The 23,414-nt window shown below is 38.9% G+C and overlaps 1 protein-coding gene and 1 non-coding gene across 3 annotated transcripts in view; one reads left to right on the plus strand and one right to left on the minus strand.

Moving 5' to 3' along the window:
* Positions 1-23,414, minus strand: part of RNLS (renalase, FAD dependent amine oxidase) — a 276,338-nt gene that overhangs the window by 102,123 nt on the left and 150,801 nt on the right. The window lies entirely within an intron of this gene.
* Positions 11,021-11,093, plus strand: TRNAG-UCC (transfer RNA glycine (anticodon UCC)). Its single transcript has one exon. It is a non-coding gene; the product is annotated as a tRNA-Gly (tRNA).

A 23,414-nucleotide genomic window follows, 5' to 3' on the forward strand; every position in this document is an offset into this window, starting at 1 on the left:
CTCCAATTCTCATGTACTGATATATTTCAGACAATTTATCTGGGCAGATCTGACCCATTGTATTTTCTATTCCTTTTGCAGACAGTGATAAGGTTTTCCCATGTCAATATCGTCTACTCATAATTTGAGTTTACTAGGTAACCACTGAGAATCCTGACCTTATTTTGATCCTCTCATTTCATATTTCATACCAAAGGAAAACAAGCTTCACAGTCACATCTACACCAAAACTAAAGATATAGAAAATACTTTCTATCTGCAGAAATTAATACAAATAATGTCCTTTTCTTATTGAGGCTGGTTCTATTATTCATGCCTTCCACTTTAAAGAAATTATAAGGAATCTATTTGTTTTGTTGATTTTTTGATGTCCGGTTACCATGAAGCAAATATTCTGAATCCATTTGGAGAAATATACAGAAGGCTTACAGTTGGGTCTTCTGTTAAGTTTGTCTTGGGAAACTGTATCATTACTGCTGTAGGAGTGTAATAAAAAGTGTTTCTGGAGCATAAGTAAAGAAGGTGGTCAAAAACTCTTAGAGCTGAAAGGACGTCAGAGATAAGAAAACTCAACTGCATACTTTTAGAGATGAGGAAACCAAAGCTGGAAAAGATGATGATGTTACTTAAAGGATAGCTGAGGGCATAGTTTCCACTTCTTTTCTTTGCTCTCCAGCTGCTTACATCATAGGATCTTAATGCTATGTCCATGTATGTGAGTGTGTACATACCGCTAACCAGATTCTTGGAGAAGATTAAAGTTACTGTTTGAGATGATTTTAGAGGTTCAACTTTGACTATGATGTCTTATGTGAAATTCTAAAGTATATGTGTGCATTTTGTTTACTGTATGAACAGGAAAATCACAAAAGCAGAAGGGCTCTCTTGAAATTTACAGTCAAATGCAGTCACTGGCAACATTTTGGATCTTGTTAACTCTTATTTTAATGACAGATAGGGTAGGGGTTAGAAGTTGTGTATTGAAAAGGCTCCCTTGCTCAGAAATGACCCCTCCAATCAACCTGCCCATTAGAGATTCATTTAGTTAACCAAACTCATCTATTAAATGGATTGTAATTAGCTCACCAGACTGCTTCTGTGCCTCTCAGATCTGCTGCAATGAATAAACTGAAGTTTGATCTTGGACAAGGAGGAATGCTTTTGAGAAGGACAGGCAGAAAATCAGGTTGTGGGTAGCTAGAACTTTGGGAGAGGTAGATAGAAAGAAGACTGCAAAGGTACCAAAAATTTCTAATTTTCAATGCTGCCTTTAGCCAAAGTACTCAGATGGAAAGCACATACATACTATAAAGTACATGTGAGCAATTAGGCAGATTATGCTCTGGACATGGTAAAAAGGTCCACCTTTGAACAAAAATATTCCATGGTGCTAGAAAGGCAACTGAAGATCAGGGTGAAAGTTTAAGAGCATATGGGCAAGTGAATCCATATGAGATGGTTTTATGAGATGGTAAAATATTTATTTCTCTTTGCCTGTTAATGATATCAGTTATTACCTCTCTTCAAATAAACCATCCATGCTGGAAATAACTAGAGCTCATTATGAAGCTTAAAAAGGGTATATGGCATTTGCAAGCACTGGAATTCGAGAGTGCATAGGTTATATACACATTCAAAGGATAGAGTTTGGCTGGATTGTCTGGCCTGATGATTTCACATCCAAAATACCTGCCATGCCATTTATTAGACTGAATTGATCTGTACTTTTCTGAATAGTCTTTTCCCCCACCTCTATCAGTAAGGTGAATACAATGATATTGGTTTCTGTGCCTACAGACATACTCAAAGAATAAAAGTTGACTTCATACACATTTATTCAGTTCAGTTCAGTTCAGTTCAGTCGCTCAGTCGTGTCCAACTCTTTGCGACCCCATGAATCGCAGCACGCCAGGCCTCCCTGTCCACATTTATTAGTTATATGATTGACTAGTTACTTGATCTTTCTAAGCCTCAGTTTAACTATCTGTAAAACGGGGATAATGGTAGCCTTTGTCTCACTGAGTTGCTGTAATTTCATTAGGGTTAAATGAGATGTACCCAAACAAAACCTTAGAAGAGAATCTGACACATAGAAATGAGATGTACTCATACAAAACCTTAGAAGAGAATCTGGCATATAGTAAGCACTCAGTGTTAGCCAGTGTTCTCCATATAGGTCATCTGTTCTTGCTCCCAGACAAGAATGCACATGAATTGGTTAGTCTGAATGTCAAGAAGAGGTGGAAGAAGAAGATATATTAATAAGGTTTCAATGGCAGCAGTTCTGGCCCTCCAAGCTTTCCCCTCCTCTCTCCGACCTGACTTCTGTACTCTTCTGTGAATCTAACCAGTGGGCCTCCTCCTGCCTCCTCTCCTTAGACCTTCAGTGTTCTGACCATGGTTAGCATGGCAAAGCCTATTTCTGACCATCCACAACCCCGATCTTGCATTTTGTTTCTGTGTTTGCATCACAACAGCTCTATCTTACGAACGAGGCACATTAAAAACTCCCACTCTCTTTCTCTTAGAGAAAACATGAATTCTAAGTAGGTGAAGGTTTCAAAATTATTCAGTCGCCACCTGATAACCTGACCTTATTTTTTCTCTTTGCTCTTAGAAGAGAAACATGAAAATTATGTTAAATTGGCAAGGTCTATTAAAATTTTTTGAGAACTTTATTTTTTAACTTTATAGCTACCTGTATGTTTCAAATGTTTAACAAGTCTAAGCCATTTTTGTAATGTAAAGAAACCTACATATGCAAAATATAATAATATTCCTCTTCTGCCTAAATTGTGATTTGTCCTATGTGTCCTGGCTTCTATCTTATTGAAAACTGGATTAAAAAAAACAATGGGCTCATTTAACAAATATCATTATGTCTCCATTTGGCAATATAGTTGCTGAATGACCGACTGAATACTTAGGAACCCAGGAAACAGTGTATTGGAGCCCCAAGAATATTTTATCCCAGTTAACATCTGGGGCTTAATTGAGGGCAAAGATCACAACTTAAAGAATTTTATGTTTATTGTTTATAAACCATATTCTCACCCTATATAGCTCTATGAGAATTTCCGCAAGGGAGGTTTCTGAATTCTTTCACAGATTTCCCTGTGGGAATTCTCACAGAATTATATAGGATGAGAATCTGGCCTTCTTAGGCTTTATGATATGTTTAGAGAGGGGAGTAGGAGCTCGGCTAGGTTATTTTTATTTTCTACTGAATTCTTCTGGGGGAAGTTGTACTTTTTGAATCAAGATTGTATGTGTTTTAAAATTTCCAAAGACTTTAAAACAGCAGGGTCTGAAGAATGCAGTAATGTTTAATAGTCTAAACCTTGGATTTGAACATGTGATTTGAGAAGATATTTCCCACACCTTTTAAATCAGTGTTTCTTCTTCTATGGTTTCTATAAGCAGAAAATCTTGGTGTAAAATACCATATTTAAGTTGGAATTTAGATTTAAAAGCCTTTGATTAATGAGGTAGTTCTTTTTGAAATGACTAGAGTCCACATTTATGGTGAATTATTATTAGTAAAACTTTACATTAGAACAGCTGTAAATAGTCTATTATGTTAATATGACAGGCAAATTAACAAATAGTGTAACAGTGTGAAACATAATACAGCATGTTTCCCCAAAAGGTCAACGTGCCAACAGTACTGAATAAAATGATTCTCTTGTTTCTTGAGGTGACTTAAAGGGCAGCTCCTAAAATATGAGCTGTAGTCCTTTAAATGTCTACATTATTAGGACAATGCGGAGGACTTCAGCCATAACTTCAATATCTACCCTGGAGAATAGGAAAAAAGAAAGGGCATTAGAAATGTTCTTCATTTTCACTTTATGAAATTTCAAGCTTAGGACCTCAGTAGGTTATTTTCCCTGGAATCTCTCTGATTTTGTTTTTTCTGTTACCCACATAATTTTATGTATTGTAAATGAATTCTTTATAAGATGAAGATAATGAATACAGTTTTATGTGACAGTATTGACATCTCTGACTCACTTTATATGCATGTGTTGTATAATTACTCACACTTTCCTCTTTGGAGTTAGTAATCTGACATGGACATCCATGGATTTAAAAAAAAAACACAAAAATATCCATATAAAATGAAGCCAAAGGTCAGCAATCAACCAGTAAATTCAGAATGGAAACAATGAACTTTTAAAAAATTCCTTGCTAGAGATACAGAGGTAGGTAGCCATCTTTTTGTCTTGATGAAGCTAATGTTTCATCAGAATTTCTTTTATGCATCAGAATTTCTCATATATGCTAGATGCTTTCACAAGTTACCTCATTTTCTTCTGGCAACAGCCCTAGTAGGTATGCATAATTAATCCTGTTTTACAGTTGAGGAAATAAAGATTCAGCGGTAAAATAACTTTTGCCTGGTCACTCAGTTGGTGTGTGGCACATTTGAGAACTGAATCCAGCTCTAACACTGATCTCTGCTCACTATAATACAACACAAAAATTAGGGTACATTAAGACTTCCCCAGTGGTCTAATGGTTAAGACTCTATGCTTCAACTACAGGGGACATGGGTTTGATCCCTGGTTGGGAAAATTCTGCATGCTACATAGGGCAGACTCCCTCCCCCCTCAGAAGTTAGATAATAGTTTTGGGGGGATTTAGAAAGCATGCCCAGTTAGTCTATCATACTGTGCCATATCTGCGCACACTTATTTCATTAAGCCATTACTGAAACTAGCAGTGTATCCTCAACTTAGGCCATCTAAAATGATGGTGTTTGTTTCATCAAAGGTTTATAAAATCTAACTTGAATCTCCTGAATGAAGGACTCAAAAGACTCTCATTCAAGGTAAGAATCAAACATGCATGCATGCTATGTTACTTCAGTCATGTCCGACCTTTGCGACCCTATGGACTCTAGCCCACCAGGCTTCTCCATCCATGTGTTCTCTAGGCAAGAATACTGGAGTGGGTTTCCATGCCCTCTTCAAGGGGATCTTCCTGATCCAGGGATCGAACCTGGGTCTCCTGCATCTCCTGCAATGAAGGTAGACTCTTTACCACTGAGCCACCAGGGAAACCCGAGAATCAAACATTACACTCTCCGTATTCTGTTTCCATTAGCAGGATTTTCACGGACTTGATCAAGCAGTTCGATTAACCAAGATATAAAGTTGGTTAAATATCTCCATCTAATAGTTCTTACTGACCACTCTCAGGTTTATGTGTATATACCAAAACATAAACTACATACTGTATTTATGTTTCTGGGCTAAGGAGTCTTTACAAATGTACTAGAGAACTTTAGGAGTGAAACACTGAGGCAGATAATCTATGAGATCCAGAGAAGGAGCTTTATGGAAAGGTCTGTATTCTTAAGCACACTATGGACATTCTCTTAAAAGCAATTTTCTTTTTGTGTGTGTGTGTGTTTTGCTCATCTATTTTTTTTTTTTACTTTAAGAGGCTGGTGGGCTTACTCTCTCCTGCTTTCTTGCTTATCATGGATGGCTGAGTCCCAGATTAAGCAGAGTTGCTCAGATACCCCATTGGCTGACCTCGAGGAACAGTGTCAGGGCCAGGGAGGTCCAGATTCCTCAGGACCCCGTGCAAGCCTGACAGTTCCTTAGATTGTTTGCCAAAGTCTGTTGCAGGGCGAATGTGGCTCTGAGTAGGACTTGAGCCGCCTGCTCTCAGCCACAGACCAGCCATCTAAGTAAACAATGCCTTTGGCATGTAAATGGCATTTCAAGGAGGTCTCCTTGCTCTTCCTCCAGAGCAAGCTGCTGCTTCTAAAAGCTCTAAGCCCAGAACTGACAATGGCCAATAGGGAACATAATACAAGAATTCTGCTTAAGAGATAAGTCATATGGCTACTGCCTGAGGATACACGCAACTGCTCTGTGGTGGGGTCGCTCACTCTCAAGACCTGAGGACTCCACTGTATGTCCAGAACTCTCTCTGACCTCTTCATGGAGGGCAAGAGGTAAGACAAACAGAGGAAAATAAGACTGGGGTCAAGTCACTAGCTTTATTTTCCAGCTTTAATTCCTGTTCTTTCTTATTCTTTTGCCTTTTTAAACATGTAGCAGCAGTCAGAAGGGGGAGAAAAGCCTATTAAAATGTTCAGATGCCTTTTGAAAAAAAATTAAATTTCCCCATTTTCTAAATTTAAAAAGTAGTTTTACCCTTCCTTGAGATTCTGTTCAGTTGCACAGTTCAGTTCAGTTCAGTTGCTCAGTCGTGTCTGACTCTTTGCGACCCCATGAATCGCAGCACACCAGGCCTCCCTGTCCAGCACCAACTCCCGGAGTTCACTCAAACTCACGTCCATCGAGTCAGTGATGCCATCCAGCCATCTCATCCTCTGTCGTCCCCTTCTCCTCCTGCCCCCAATCCCTCCCAGCATAAGAGTCTTTTCCAAAGAGTCAACTCTTCGCAGGAGATGGCCAAAGTACTGGAGTTTCAGCTTTAGCATCATTCCTTCCATAGAAATCCCAGGGCTGATCTCCTTCAGAATGGACTGGTTGGATCTCCTTGCAGTCTAAGGGACTCTCAAGAGTCTGCTCCAACACCACAGTTCAAAAGCATCAATTCTTTGGCACTCAGCCTTCTTCACAGTCCAACTCTCACATCCATCTGTGACCACAGGAAAAACCATAGCCTTGACTAGACGGACCTTTGTTGGCAAAGTAATGTCTCTGCTTTTGAATATGCTATCTAGGTTGGTCATAACTTTCCTTCCAAGGAGTAAGCGTCTTTTAATTTCATGGCTGCGGTCACCATCTTCAGGGATTTTGGAGCCCAAAAAAATAAAGTCTGACACTGTTTCCACTGTTTCCCCATCTATTTCCCATGAAGTGATGGGACCGGATGCCATGATCTTCGTTTTCTGAATGTTGAGCTTTAAGCCAACTTTTTCACTCGCCACTTTCACTTTCATCAAGAGGCTTTTTAGTTGCACACATGCCATGTAATAGAAGGAGCATCAGATTTAGTCTGGGAAAGTCCTGGCTTGGTCCTAGTTAGAGATGTGATTTTATCTTCATTTGGTCACTATATTATTAGTTGTAAAATGGTGATTTAAACCTATCTCACTGGATTTGGGGGAGAATTAAATGAGATAATGTCTACTAAGACCCTGGTGGAGGCTGTATACAGTAGGCACTTACAGATACAGAGACAATATTATTAGCCTGGAGAGATAACTGAACATTTTTCCTCTAAGGATACTCCCTTTTCTGGGTTTCAAATGGACAGGAAGCATTATTAATATTGCTGATGATATTTTATCCAAATCTTGTGATTTTGTACATTCTGTCCTTTCTGTGAAAAGGCCTACTCACTTAGAACTAAAAGAAGCTACTCTTATTTACTCCTGGAAGAAAAAGAAAGCCTTTAATCAAGCTAGCAAACAGCAATTAAGGATCCAAACAACTTCTGGTTACATAAGTGTTAACAATAAAGTCACTGTAATACAGTCTTGCTTTTTGTTCACTCTCCAGCCAGTCCCTACATCTTCAAAAAGTTGTCCATAGTTACTGCCATCTCCTGAGACTGTGCTGTCCACACACTTTGGGAGTTGTGAAGTAGTCTCCTAAGCAGAACCTGTTTCCAATCGCTCTCCATTCTAATCCATATCGTATCTGATGCTGTATGTATACTCCTTTGCTCCCATTACACGAGACTAACCAATATCTCTGAAAAACAAATAGTGTATATGAACACATATATATGAAATCTAGGAAAATGGTACTGACGAAGCTATTGGCAGGGCAGGAATAGAGACTGACATAGAGGGTGTCGGACATGTGGACACAGGGGCCGAAGGTGAGGGTGGCATGAATTGGGAGAGTGGCACTGACATTTATACATGACCATGTGTGAAACAGATAGCTAGTGACAAGCTGCTGTACGGTACAGGGAGCTCAGCTTGGTGCTCTGTAATGACCGAGAGGGGTAGGAGGGGGTAGCAGGATTGAGGCTGAAGAGGAGGAGATATGTGTATAGATATAGCTGACATAAGAGATGTATGTTTGATCCCTGGGTTGAGAAGATCCCCTGGAGGAGAGCAAGGCAACCCACTCCAGTATTCTTGCCTGGAGGATCCCATGGACAGAGGAGCCTGGTGGGCTGGCTACAGTTCATAGTATTGCAAAGAGTCGAACACGACTGAAGCGACATAGCATGCACGTACATATTCTCTGTATCTAATCTTGCTTCCTGCTAACACTGCCTTATTCAATGCACTCATGATTTTAAAACTGTCTTATGTTGAAGGATGGGGCATATGAATTAGAAGCCTAGGAGAAAAAAGTAGTTTCCAAGAGGTACATAATTTTACTTGAGACAGTTACCATTTCAAAACCAATCTATGGCACATAGCAAATCACTAAAAATATATATGGCCTTTTCAGTATTTCTTTTAAGGATTTAGAAATGCAGTTTTCTGATGGCCTGGATTTCCTTTAATGGAACATCTGCTGTGGAAGTGTGCTGTTTCCCTATACTTTCTTCCAGATATCCGGAAATTCTGAGGATTAACTAATTTAAGCTTCATCAGGGTGTTCTGTTTACTAATTGTGACTAAATGTCAGGACATATAGCTGTTTGATTTGAAAGTGTTCATATTTCATAATTTATTTTTCCTGAAGTGAAACACTTGATAGAAATCCAACAAAAAATAAGATAAAAAAGGCAAATAAAGCAATCAGTTCTGTTTTCTTCTGTCATGGCTGGTTTCCCAATTGGATAGATTTTTATAAAGGGAATACTTTTCAAAATGCCAGGAACCTTCTGGTGATAAATCCAGAATGACTGAATATCAATTCTAAAGTAAGACATTTTATACTTTTCATACTTCTAGACCATTTTATATAAATCTAATTTCTTTTTTTTTTTCTGATGACCCTGAGTTGTAAGAAGGTGGCATGATTAGACTTGCCTTGAGCTCACATTAACACTACGCATAAGCTGACAAGCAACCAGTCAGCGTTTTCCAGATCTCTTATGTCATGAGGACATGCTCTAATTATTTGGACCCAGAAATATTAATAGACATGTGGTGCAAGCAGTGCTCTTAACACTTCTTTAGAAACTAATTTCTTGGAAATGGACAAAGACTGACTTTGTTAAGGTTAATTACTTAGTATTTACCACATCTGAAGGAACATTGATTGAGAGAGTTGCTTTATTGAACAAGGCGTGTGATGCTGAGACTATGGATTTAAGAGTCTCCTGAAATTAGCATGGCTTTTAATTATAATAGATTTAAGTCGGATATAACAATTTCAAACAGACTTCTATGTAAATGGTGACAAAGCCTACTGATTGAGTGAAAGGAATGAATTGACTGCACTGGCAATCTTGGTATTTATCTGTTAAACCTTATTTGTTGCTTAGTCTGTTTTCAGTCAATTGGGCAGTGCGTTGGTATTGCACATTCTCCTCAAGTCCTTGGGTTCCTGTATTGTGAACTCCTGCTGGGATTACAGTGCTGCACACAGCAGGTATGGAGCCTTCCCCTGGAAATACTCTCAGTTATCCATTATAGGACAATGCAGGATCAAGAGCATAGCTTGCTACCATGGCAAAGAGCATGGGCTCTTGAGTCAGATGGCCTGGTTTTGAATCTGGCTTGACCATTCAAGATCAAACCAGTCCCTTCTGAAGGAGATCAGCCCTGGGATTTCTTTGGAAGGAATGATGCTAAAGCTGAAACTCCAGTACTTTGGCCACCTCATGCGAAGAATAGACTCACTGGAAAAGACTCTGATGCTGGGAGGGATTGGGGGCAGGAGGAGAAGGGGACGACAGAGGATGAGATGGCTGGATGGCATCACTGACTTGATGGACATGAGTTTGAGTGAACTCCGGGAGTTGGTGCTGGACAGGGAGGCCTGGCGTGCTGCGATTCATGGGGTAGCAAAGAGTTGGACACAGCTGAGCAACTGAACTGAACTGAACTGACCATTCACTAAATGTGTGACCTCAGGCCAATTACCTATCCCACCTATGTCTGTTTTCTCATCTGTCATGCAAGGTCTTGCCTTAATACCCCACCTCCTGCTTTGCCCACCCATCTTCTCCTTTACCCTCTTTTATTTCATGCCGTAACTTGCCACCTGGCACATATGTGTTGGTCTATTTGTTTGTTCACTTTCTGATCCCCTCCACTGGAATTGAAGGTCTGTGAGCGCAAGAACTTAGGCTCATTCACCCAATACATGTAACTGTGCTTGACACACAACAAAGCAATCTATAGTAAGTTGATGGAGAGCTGAATGAATGGATGGACAATGGAGATAGAAGTCTCCAGGTTGGGCAAAATGTCAGTTTTCTCTGATGCTCCTGGAAGACTGACAGTAGTGAGAAGAAGAAAAAAAAAAAAAAAAAACCTGGAAGTTTATCACAGGAATAAAGGAAATAATCCAGGAATGGGAAGAAAGAGAGCTTGATACTAGTGAAAAGAAGAAAGGTCTAGGTACTGTTAAATTAGTTTCATGGAAACGCATGAACAGTGAGTCTATCAAATGCAGGCCATAAGAAAGGCAGTGTGCCAAATTGAACTGAGGTAGAGGCTCATTGGAGGAGATGGCTTTATGCCTAGCTGATGATTTGGGGCAGCCCACACCAGTCATAAAGTGTTCTGTCAGATCCTAAAACAAACGGGACGTTATTCTTTCCTCGGAGGATATATAATCAAAGGCAAATGTTAATAAGGTGATGAATGAAGGGAGCTGCTGATCCAGTTCCATACAATGCTGACACATTACCCAGGTGGTAACATTCAGACAATGAATAGATATAAACAAATTTAATGCATAAATGCAGAGTAAGGAAAATGCACGGCACCAGATGCTGTTGGCCACTGGGGCAGAAGAAGTGCTTAGTGTCAAAGACAACCTTAGTCCTTGTCACGAGATCAGCTGTCATTGTGGCTGCTCTGAGATTTGCAGCAATGGTTGGTAATGTTTTTCCCTTCATCTTCATTTGAGACTCACTTATCAGGATTTAAAATATAAACAACTGGACTTCCCTGGTGGCCCAGGGGTTAAGACTCTGCACTTCCAATGCAGGGGACCCAGGTTTGATCCCTGGTCAAGGAACTAGATCCCACATGCTTCAATGAAAACCCAGCACAGCCAAATAAATAAATACTTAAAAATAATAAAATATGAACAAGAACTTATATGACCGTCCAGCATCCTGCTCATTTACAATACTTTACACTGCTTTGGATTTGGTAGCTTCATATATTGTGATAATCAGGATGCTCAAATACATTGCCACACACGGCAAATCTGGGTAATATCTGTGCCACAGTCATTAGCACCATGTTCCTGAAAGGTATGAAGAGGAGGTGGGAACCGTGCACGTAACACTTCACCCCCGTCTACACCTTCCCCACACTTCTTCAGAACAGATGGCAGAGAGGCATTAGTTGTCTCATGTTTTGTTTTGAAATGTTTCATTGTAAAATAAACAATTCTGCAGTAGAGTTTTTATTTGTTAGCACATGCAACTAGACTTAAAGTTAAATGCTGTTATCCCACCACCCTTGCCCCAAAGCTGAATCAAACAAAAATAAAAATAAAGCATAGAATCAAAAGGAATGAATGAAGCTGAAACCCTATCTGCAACTTAGATCTCTGTCCTGATGTGTCTCAGCACATAGAACCTCCCTGTTCACCCATAAACTATGTTTTCATTGTGTTGTGTTTAGTTTTATTTTTCACTGCTGTTTAAGTGGTATAGACCAAGTCACTCTAGTAACAATTATTATTGTTATTGCACTATGTAGGAGGTGCAAGGCTAGGCATAAAAGTGTAAGGTCACTGCTTTCAAGGGATTTAAAATCTGGTTAAGTATTTTTCTTGAAAAATTATAACTAAAAACACTCAACAGTACATACTAAGTGACAGCTATTGGTTTAGACAACAGCTGCAATTGTAGGTCAGGAGAAGGTGAAATGACACACACATAGAATACAGAAGGAAATGTTTCCATGTGAGTTGAGATTCAGATACGTAGACAAGGAGACAAAGGCATTCCAAAAAGAAAGGGCAGTGAGAGTAGAGGCACTGAGATAGGAAAAGATGAATTATGCGGGGGCACAGACAATGAACGATGGCAGGAATGATGATGCTAGAGAGGGAGAAAGTCCCCACACAGAATGCACAAGAGTTGCCCCCCAAATTTAAAATTTTCAGGATTATCTCAAAACTTACTTGGAAGTTTACTCTGTTGCTGAACAGAGGGCTAGCGTATTATACTTCAAGTGTGACTCCATTCACTCATTCAGTGATGCAGCAGTTCACGGAGCATTCCTGGGTATGCGTTAGGTGCTATAGACACAATAAAGTTAGGATATGGTCCTTTGACCTCAAGAAGATGACAGTTTAATGTGGAATACAGAGAAATGTGAATTATAATCCAGGTTGAAAGTCATAGCCATGTCAAAACTGGAGTACCTTTGGTCTTTCACAAAAGCCCTGCTTTAATGAACCCTCATGAGAATAATGAAGAAGTCCAGGGAGGGACTCATGTATAATAATGAGTCCTTTCAATACTGCAACACAGGACAACTGTATTGACAATACATGGGACTGGTATGCTGTAAATAGATAATACTTTGCCCTTCTTCTTTTAGTATTGGGAAAAAAGAAGAAAAGGAGGTTGGGGGAAAAAAATCATCACAATAGAAGGTCAGGACCCCAAAATAAACAGGTGCTTTCAGAAGAGAAAAAAATGAATACATTCTGTTATTTCTAGTCATAGCTACAGATTATAGGATACACATTCCAGTACTTTTCTGGCACTCTTCTAGGTGTTTCACATATATTGACTCAATTATCACAATATCTCAGACAGGTATTTGTGCCCCAAACACAAAGTCAGTAAGAGAATGAGCTAGGGTTCAAACTCATCTGTGTTCTTAAGCAGTAGCCATACAACTTTCTTACATGTGGGAGGATCCCTCTGGGTAATGGTGGTGCAGGGGAAGGGGGGTCTTCAGAAAGATGTCAAATAAAGAGCACTTAAATTTAAGGAAACTTAGAATGGGTGGAACGAACTGATATGAGAATCCACATTTTTGTTCTGCTTTTGTATTTTTCCATTTTATAAGACTGTGAAAGTGTCAGTCGCTCAGCTGTGTCCAGCTCTTTGGGACCCCATGGACTATAGCCCCCTAGGCTTCTCCATCCATGGGACTTTCCAGGTAAGAAAACTGGAGTGGATTGCTATTTCCTTCTCCAGAGGATCTTCCCGACTCAGGGATTGAACCCAGGTCTCCTGCAATACAGGCAGAATCTTTACCTTCTGAGCCACCAGGGAAGCTGGCAGAAGACTAGTAGAATTAAGTGTGAAGAGGGAATGGTCTCTTTTAGATAAATAATAATGGTATTGAATACTGACTGAACATCTATCTGTATGTACCCGGTACTCCTCACAGGTACCGTTATTATTCCCATTTTACAATACCACCAACAACAAAAATTGAAGAGACTCCTATTACAAAGAAAGAAGTTTGTTTGGTCTTTATCACAACCTACACAGTTGGCAAGGGCTGGAATTTAGATGTGTCTGATGTCGCAAAGAGTCGGACACGACTGAGCGACTGATCTGATCTGATCTGACAAATCTTTACCATCACATTACACATTAAATGTCCAGGTTATTGGTCTTGTTGATTTGCTGGGTTTGCCTTTCTTCCATTAATCTATTAGGATCCAAAAGTTCTGCTAGGCTGGAGTGGAGTTAGGGAATGGCACTGTGGGGATAAGGCTGTATTTCTTTGACAAGGCAGCTGGCTCTTCATGGCATTTTGGAACCAGAAAAACTATCTGGGAACCATTAGGTACAATCCATTCCTATCTCTACTGAAAGTGTGGAAAATTGTGGATCTCTTTCCAATAACCAATATTTAAATATTTATGAACTATTCTTTCTCTTAAAATAAGAAATTTTATCTATATGACACATCTTAAGTTAAAAGGTACAGAAACTGAACTAAGAATCACATCTTACTTCAAGTTCCAAAGTAGAGAACCATAATCATCAGAAGTACAGGATTTGGAGGTTACACTATTTCTATTAAATTTCTGATGGCCAGATAAGAATTTATTTACTGTTTGATCCAAATAAAGATATGTACATCAACAAAGGTATAGAACAGAGAGGAATTATTCATATTCTTTAATTTATTAAGGGGAAAGTTAAAAATGATGCTTATTAGACGTCTTCTATATGTCTGTTATTTTTACATATTTTACAGTAACTCATTTGGTTCTAACAATGACCTGTATATTGTGATCTCATTTTATATATGAAACACTTGAACTTCAGTGTGGTTAAGCAAATCAAACAATTAACAAGTGGCAGAGGCAAGGTAGACACACCTAGCTTTCTCTCTTTCTCTCTTTAACTATGTTGGCCTGTACTAGAAAAGAAAAGAAACCAACTCTTTGCTTCTGCAAGACTTTTTATAAAGATTAAAAACACCCTCAACAATAGGAAAAGAGAGGTTTGCCGCTGCTACTGCTGAAAAGTCGCTTCAGTCGTGTCCGACTTTGTGCGACCCCATAAACAGCAGCCCACTAGACTCCCCCATCCCTGGGATTCTCCAGGCAAGAGCCCTGGAGGGGGTTGCCATTTCCTTCTCCAATGCCCGAAACAGAAAAGTGAAAGTGAAGTACCTCAGTCGTGTCCGACTCTTATCGACCCCAGGGACTGCAGCCTACCAGGCTCCTCCATCCATGGGATTTTCCAGGCAAGAGTACTGGAGTGGGGTGCCATTGCCTTCTCCAGAAGAGAGGTTTATAGGCAGAAATAATGCAAATGAAAAAGAATAAAAACCATTGCGTGAGCTGGACAAAACATGTATATGGGACACTTGAAGTCAAGTATTTTACTTCCAATCATAATTTTCCAACCTCTTGCTCCACTTGTTTCCCCAGATGCCATACAAATATGATACTAAATTTGATTTTCAAGGGAAAGGACTAGGACTATTACTAATAAGAAAATATGGTTTTGCATTTCTTTGGATAGCTTTATAAAATGTGTTCCCACTTCCAAAAGGTTGCAAAGAGTCAGACATGACTGGGTGTGCACACGTGTGCCCTCATACACATACACACACACACACACATAATATGAAAGGTTCACTTTCTATTTATGTACATTTCTCAAATATTGTCTTTTGCAATAAGTATACTGATTTAAATTTGACTCTGTTAATAACACTCTACTTTGGCTTTCACATGGCTTAACCATGTCTAGAAGCACATGAATGAGACTGATAAGACCGCTCATGTGGTTTTGACCCTTAGAGAGGATAGTGGGTGGATATTATCCTTTATACTTTGTACCATTCTCAGAGGACAGTCACAGATGTGTAAACAAATGTGAAAAAGAAATAAAGGGGACAGCCAGATTGCCAGAGATCCATTACTTTACCCCTGGGATATAGCCATAGTATAGTGGCTATTACAGAACTGGGGCAAATGCCAAGAGCACTGAATTCAAAGGGAGGCTCCCTGAAGTGAGTCATCTATTTAGACAACATCAGAGGAATATTGGGTCAGATCCTACTGGGTGAAGAGGTTACACCATGGGCATTTGGTAGTCACTTTGGGAATTACACTAATTTACGGCAACATGAATATAGAGTGGCAAAGTGTCATTAAAGGCTAAGGTAAATTTATTTCTATACAAGATAGAAAGGGCAGTTGGTCATGCATCTTTTCTCATTAGCCACACTTACAAACATGGATGGCAGCCATGATAGGCTTGAAATAAAGATAAAGGATAGATATCTAGTTCACTAAGTAATATCCTGGTGTCTTGAGAGAGCTGATGTTGTCATTAATCTTCTCTTTTAGCAAGAACTGGCTCTTTTTTAAAAATCATAGACCAACTTCCCATTCTGTATAGAGAGGCGAAATGAGACAGTTTTTAAACAACAACCAGATTCCAAGATCAAGGAACTTGTTAGAGTCTGGCCCTGCCACTTTCTAGCAATGGAACCTTGGGTAAGTAATTGAATCTTTGAGTCTCAGTTTAGTCACATGTAAGAGGTGCATAATAAGAGTATCCTCTTTATAAAACTTGCTATATAATTAGATAATATATAGAAAATCCATCTGTAACTTTAACAATGCTATACAAAAGTTAGGCATACCTGCTATATTTCAAAGAAAAAGGATTCAGCCAATATAAGTCAAATTGTAGTTTCCTAAACAAGAATATAGAATGAATCTTGAGTTCGAGGTGATCTGTGTTATAAGGACTAGGAAGGACAAGGGTGGTTAGGGTCATTTGCTGAGCTCAAGTCCTATTCACTAATTCGTTCTTTTATGGATTATGCTTATATTTAAGTAATTGCGTTAGTCGCTCAGTCATGTCTGACTCTCTGTGAACCCATGGACTGTAGTCCGCCAGAATCCTCTGTCCATGGGATTCTCCAGGCAAGAATAATGGAGTGATTATTCCCTTCTTCAAGGAACTTTCTGACCCAAGGATTGAACCTGGGTCTCCTACATTGCAGGCAGATTCTTTACTGTCTGAACCACCAGCGAAGCCCATATCTAAGAAATCTTGGCGCGATTTCAGGCAAAGAACATTTCATGCAAAGATGGGCACAATACAGGACAGAAATGGTATAGACCTAACAGAAGCAGAAGATATTAAGAAGAGGTGGCAAGAATACACAGAAGAACTATACAAAAAAGACCTTAATGACCCAGATAACCACGATGGTGTGATCACTCACCTAGAGGCAGACATCTTGGAATGCGAAGTCAAGAGGGCCTTAGGAAGCACCACTACGAACAAAGCTAGTGGAAGTGATGGAATTCCAGCTGAGCTATTTCAAATCCTAAAAAATGATGCTGTGAAAGTGCTGCACTCAATATGCCAGCAAATTTGGAAAACTCAGCAGTGGCCATAGGACAGGAAAAGGTCAGTTTTCATTCCAATCTCAAAGAAGGGCAATGCCAAAGAATGTTCAAACTACCACATAATTGCACTCATTTCACATGCTAGCAAAGTAATGCTCAAAATTCTCCAAGCCAGGCTTCCACAGTATGTGAATCAAAAATTCCAGATGTTCAAGCTGGATTTAGAACGGCAGAGGAACCAGAGATCAAATGGCCAACATCCACTGGATCACAGAAAAAGCAATAGAATTCCAGAAAAACATCTACTTCTGCTTCAATGACTATGCCAAAGCCTTTGACTGTGTGGATCACAACAAATTGTGGAAAATTCTTATACCAGACTATCTTACCTGCCTCCTAAGAAACCTGCAGGCAGGTCAAGAAGCAACAGGTAGACATGGAACAATGGACTGGTTCCAAGGCTGTATATTGTTACCCTGCTTATTTAACTTATATGCAGAGTACATCACATGAAATGGTGGGCTGGATGAAGCACAAGCTGAAATCAACATTGCTGGGAGAAATATCAATAACCTCAGATATGTAGATGACACCTTCCTTATGGCAGAAAGTGAAGAGGAACTAAAGAGCCTCTTGATGAAAGTAAAGCCTTTGACTGTGTGGATCACAATAAACTGTGGAAAATTCTGAAAGAGATGGGAATACCAGACAACCTGATCTGCCTCTTGAGAAATTTGTATGCAGGTCAGGAAGCAACAGTTAGAACTGGACACGGAACAACAGACTGGGTCCAAATAGGAAAAGGAGTACGTCAAGGCTGTATATTGTCACCCTGCTTATTTAACTTCTATGCAGAGTACATCATGAGAAACACTGGACTGGAAGAAACACAAGCTGGAATCAAGATTGCCAGGAGAAATATCAATAACCTCAGATATGCAGATGACACCACCCTTATGGCAGAAAGTGAAGAACTAAAGAGCCTCTTGATGAAAGTGAAAGTGGAGAGTGAAAAAGTTGGCTTAAAGCTCAACATTCAGAAAACGAAGATCATGGCATCTGGTCCCATCACTTCATGGGAAATAGATGGGGAAACAGTGGAAACAGTGTCAGACTTTATTTTTTTGGGCTCCAAAATCACTGCAGATGGTGACTGCAGCCAAGAAATCAAAAGACGCTTACTCCTTGGAAGGAAAGTTATGACCAATCTAGATAGCATATTCAAAAGCAGAGACATTACTTAGCCAACAAAGGTCCATCTAGTCAAGGCTATGGTTTTTCCTGTGGTCATGTATGGATGTGAGAGTTGGACTGTGAAGAAGGCTGAGTGCCGAAGAATTGACGCTTTTGAACTTTGGTGTTGGAGAAGAGTCTTGAGAGTCCCTTGGACTGCAAGGAGATCCAACCAGTCCATTCTGAAGGAGATCAGCCCTGGGATTTCTTTGGAAGGAATGATGCTAAAGCTGAAACTCCAGTACTTTGGCCACCTCATGTGAAGAGTTGACTCATTGGAAAAGACTCTGATGCTGGGAGGGATTGGGGGCAGGAGGAGAAGGGGACGACAGAGGATGAGATGGCTGGATGGCGTCACTGACTCGATGGACGTGAGTCTGGGTGAACTCCAGGAGTTGGTGATGGACAGGGAGGCCTGGCGTGCTGCGATTCATGGGGTCGCAAACAGTTGGACACGACTGAGCAACTGAACTGAACTGAACTGAAAAAGCTGGCTTAAAACTCAACATTCAAATAACGAAGATCATGTTATCCGCTCCCATCACTTCATAGCAAATACATGGGAAAACAACGGAAACAGTGACAGACTTTATTTTCTTGAGCTCCAAAATCACTGCAGATGGTGACTGTAGCCATGATTTTAAAAGATACTTTCTTCTAGGAAGAAAAACTATGACAAACCTAGACAGTGTATTAAAAAGCAGAGACATTACTTTGCCAACAAAGGTCAATCTTGTCAAAGCTATGGTTTTTCCAGTAGTCACGTATGGATGTGAGAGTTGCACCATAAGCACGGCTGAATGCTAAAGAATTGATGCTTTTGAACTGTGGTGTTGGAGAAGACTCTTGAGAGTCCCTGGACCGTAAGGAGATCAAACCTGTCCATCCTAAAGGAAATCAGTCCTGAATATTCTTTGGAAGGACTGATGCTGAAGCTAAAGTGCCAATACTTTTGCCACCTGATGTAAAGAGCTGACTCATTAGAAAAGAGCCTGATATTTGGAAAGAATGAAGGCAGAAGGGGATGACAGAGGATAAGATGGTTGGATAGCATCACTAACTCAATGGACATGAGTTTGAGCAAGCTCTGGGAGATGATGAAGGACAGGGAAGCCTGGAGTGCTGCCGTCCATGGGGTCTCAAAGAGTTGGGCACAACTGAGCAACTGCAACAATTTCAGGCCACAAATATTTTCCTTATATTTTCTTTTAATTTTTTTAAATAATTTTAGGTTTTATATGTAGTTCTATAATCCACTTTGAGTTACTCTTTTATATATTTTGAGATGCTGATCAGAGTTTTTTTCTTCTTAGTGTATAGACATCCAACAGATCCAGCACAACTTGTTGAAAAGATGATCGTTTCTGCACTCGAAGTGCTTTTGTTTTTTTTTTTTTTCCAGTTGATTTTATTTCTTAAATTTTATTTTTAAACTTTAAAATATTGTATTGGTTTTGTCAAATATCGAAATGAATCCGCCACAGGTATACCTGTGTTCCCCATCCTGAACCCTCCTCCCTCCTCCCTCCCCATACCCTCCCTCTGGGTCGTCCCAGTGCACCAGCCCCAAGCATCCAGTATCGTGCATCGAACCTGGACTGGCGACTCGTTTCATACATATTATACATGTTTCAATGCCATTCTCCCAAATCTCCCCACCCTCTCCCTCTCCTACAGAGTCCATAAGACTGATCTATACATCAGTGTCTCTTCTGCTGTCTCGTACACAGGGTTATTGTTACCATCTTTCTAAATTCCATATATATGCGTTAGTATACTGTACTGGTGTTTTTCTTTCTGGCTTACTTCACTCTGTATAATCCATCTCATTAGAACTGATTCAAATGTATTCTTTTTAATGGCTGAGTAATACTCCATTGTGTATATGTACCACTGCTTTCTTATCCATTCATCTGCTGATGGGCATCTAGGTTGCTTCCATGTCCTGGCTATTATAAACAGTGCTGCGATGAACATTGGGGTACACGTGTCTCTTTCCCTTCTGGTTTCCTCAGTGTGTATGCCCAGCAGTGGGATTGCTGGATCATAAGGCAGTTCTATTTCCAGTTTTTTTAAGGAATCTCCACACTGTTCTCCATAGTGGCTGTACTAGTTTGCATTCCTACCAATAGTGTAAGAGGATTCCCTTTTCTCCACACCCTCTCCAGCATTTATTGTTGTTTTTTTTTTTTTTTTAATTTATTAATTTTAATTAGAGGCTAATTACTTTATAATATTGTATTGGTTAGATCTAGGTTTATACAGGTTTTCTATTTCTTTTTGAGTGAGCTTTGGTAGTTTGTTTCTTTCAAGAAATTTGTCCATTTCATCTAAGTTGTCACATTTATAGGTATAGCTGTTCATAATATCTCTTTATTATCCTTTTAATATCTGTGGAATCTGTACTGATGTTATCACTCTAATCACTGATATTGGTAATTTGTGTCTTTCCTGTTTTCATGACCAATCTGGCTAAAGATTTACTAATTTTTCTTCATCTTTGCAACGAACCAACTTTGGTTTAATTGATTTCTCATTGTCTTTGTTTCCCATTTCATCTATTTCTACTTTGATTTTTATTATTTCCTTTCTTCTGCTTCTTCAGTCACTAAGTTGTTTCTGACTCTCTTCTGCTAGCACTGGCTTTATTTGCTGTTTGTTTTCTAGTTTCTTAAAGTAGAAGCTGAGGTCACTAATTTTAGTCCTCTGAAGACCTTTATTCTTTACCAACTTACTGCTATAAATTTCTTCCTAAACAGTGTTTTAGTAGTACTTCACACATTCTGATATATTTTCACACTCATTCAGTTGTGTATTGTATTTTCACATTCATACTTTATAATTTCCCTTTTGATTTTTCCCTTGATCCATGAACTATTCAGATTTGTGCTATGTAGCTTTCCAAATATTTGGAGATTTTTCACAAATATTTCTGTTATTGGTTTTAATTTAATTCCACCATAGTAGTCAGAGAACATACTTTGAGTTACTTGAATACTTTTAAATTTACTAAAAATATTTTAATGGCTCAGGATGGGGTCTATTTCAATACATTTTCCATGTGCTTGTGAAAAGAAAGCATTTTGCTGCTGTTCAGTGGAGTGTTCTGTAAGTTAAGCAGATAAAGTCGATTAATAAGCATTATTCAAGGGTACTATATCACTGATTTCTTAATTTCTTTTTCCATACATTATTGACAAAGGGGCACTGACATCTCTAACAATTACTGTGGGTATCACCATTCCTCCTTGCAGCTCTATCAAGTTTGTTTTCTCCCTATGTATTTAGAAACTCATTAGATACATGTGCATTTAGGACTCTTTTGTCTTTGAGAACTGACTCCTTTATTGTTATGAAATGACCTTCTTTTTCCTGTTAATATTTTTTGCTCTGAAATCTAGTGTTAATATGGCCATTCAGCTTGTTTTTTTTTTTTCTTTGATTAATGTTAGCATAGCATTTAGTTTTGATCCTTTTTCTTTATATATATATAATATTTGAAGTGTATTACTTTTTGGCAGCATATAGTTGTGCCTTGATTTTTTAAATTCAATATAACAATCTCTGCTTTTAGTTAAGGCATTTAAACCATTTACATTTAATGTCATAATTGACATGGTTTGATTTAGGTCTATCACTTGCTATTTGTTTTTTGTTTTTCCCATTTGTTCTTTGTCCTATTTTCTCTCTTTTCTTTTGGATTAAATGAATTTTTTTTTTTATGATTCTTGTTTCATTTCTATTGTTGGATTATGGGCTATAACTCCTGGTTTGGTTATTTTAGGAGCTGTAATGCACTTTTTAAAGTCGAAAGTTTTCCATTCAAATACCAAGGAGTATATAAATCTGAACCCCTTTAAAAGGTCTGTGGTTATGTGTTTTGTCTTTTTTTTTTTTTAAGAGGTACTGAAATGAATGGGCTGAAAAGATCAAGCTAAAATGAATGCTTGCAATTCATAATCTTTAAAATGGAGTCAAAATGCCAGAATACACTTTACTGCTTTTAAACCAAGTTCACCATAGCCAGTACAGAGCCAAAGTGAGATTTTGGAACAAGCTGAAAATTCTTCTTTTTAAATAATATGTTGCTCTTAGTGATGCCAGGCTCAATTTCTTGATAAGTTCTGGATATCGGAAATTGTGTTTACCCAGACAAAATATTAATACCTGACACTGAAAATGAACTTAAAAGTTATGTTAATATAATCACCACAGAAATGAAATTGTTATTTCAGTAATATAGGAAAAACACTAGATTCAATTTTATATACCTTTGTAATTTTCTGTTGAACATAGTTGGAGGCAGAACTGAGAAATTCCAGGAGCCCTATGCTGGTCAGTGAATCCTAAGACCCATGTATTTACAAGGTGAATGTCTCCATCTGAGGCATGGAAACCAGTATAGAAAACCCCTGTGGTCTAGACTTGTTCTAAGTACTGCTAAAGAAGCAATTGGTGTGGCAGAAACATGGACATTCAGAGACAGACAACTGCAGTATGAGTTTTCCTTTCATCACCGCTTAATCTCTGCTTGTGCTACACAGGATAGATTACTTAATTTCTCAGAATATTTCCTTATTTTAAAATCTATATATCATATTTTAGCTATAATCTAAATAATACTTATTTTACAATGTTTTGGTGAGAATTGAAAGAGGAAACTTTATAACAACTATGATTAATTAAACAATAGCAAATGTAATAGCAAATGTAAAGTTTCCACTTTGGCCCTGCCATGTCATTCTTTCTGGAGTAATTAGTAGTTGTCCTCCACTCTTCCCCTGATGCTGGGATAGACTGAAGGCAGAAGGAGAAGAGGGTGACAGAGGATGAGATGGTTGAATGGCATCGCCGAATCAATGGACATGAACTAGTGCAAACTCTGGGAGACAGTGAGGGACATGGAAGCCTGGAGTGCTGCAGTCTATGGGGTCGTGAAGAGTCGGACACGACTTGGCGACTAAACAATGACAACAAATGTAAAGCATTGTTTCTATTATTTATTTCCTTTTTGTGTATTAGAGCAAAAATAGAAGTACAGCAGTAGGGATGTAATGAAGATAAAATTCCTCCTTAGAATCCAGATATTCATATGGTGTTGCTATTATCAGTTATCATTAAGAACAATAATTAATGAAGGGGTAAGTGAGGACTTAGATCAAACCTCTTTATTCAGCAGGGCAATGGAATTTCTCTTGAGCGATGCCACTCATTGTTGATACGTAACGCTTTCCACTTTCTTACTCTCCCACCCTGAGTACAATGATCTAGGTGACAGTACCCAAATCAAAA

This window comes from Bos taurus, chromosome 26 (genome assembly GCF_002263795.3).
Source record: "Bos taurus isolate L1 Dominette 01449 registration number 42190680 breed Hereford chromosome 26, ARS-UCD2.0, whole genome shotgun sequence".
Lineage (NCBI taxonomy): Eukaryota > Metazoa > Chordata > Mammalia > Artiodactyla > Bovidae > Bos > Bos taurus.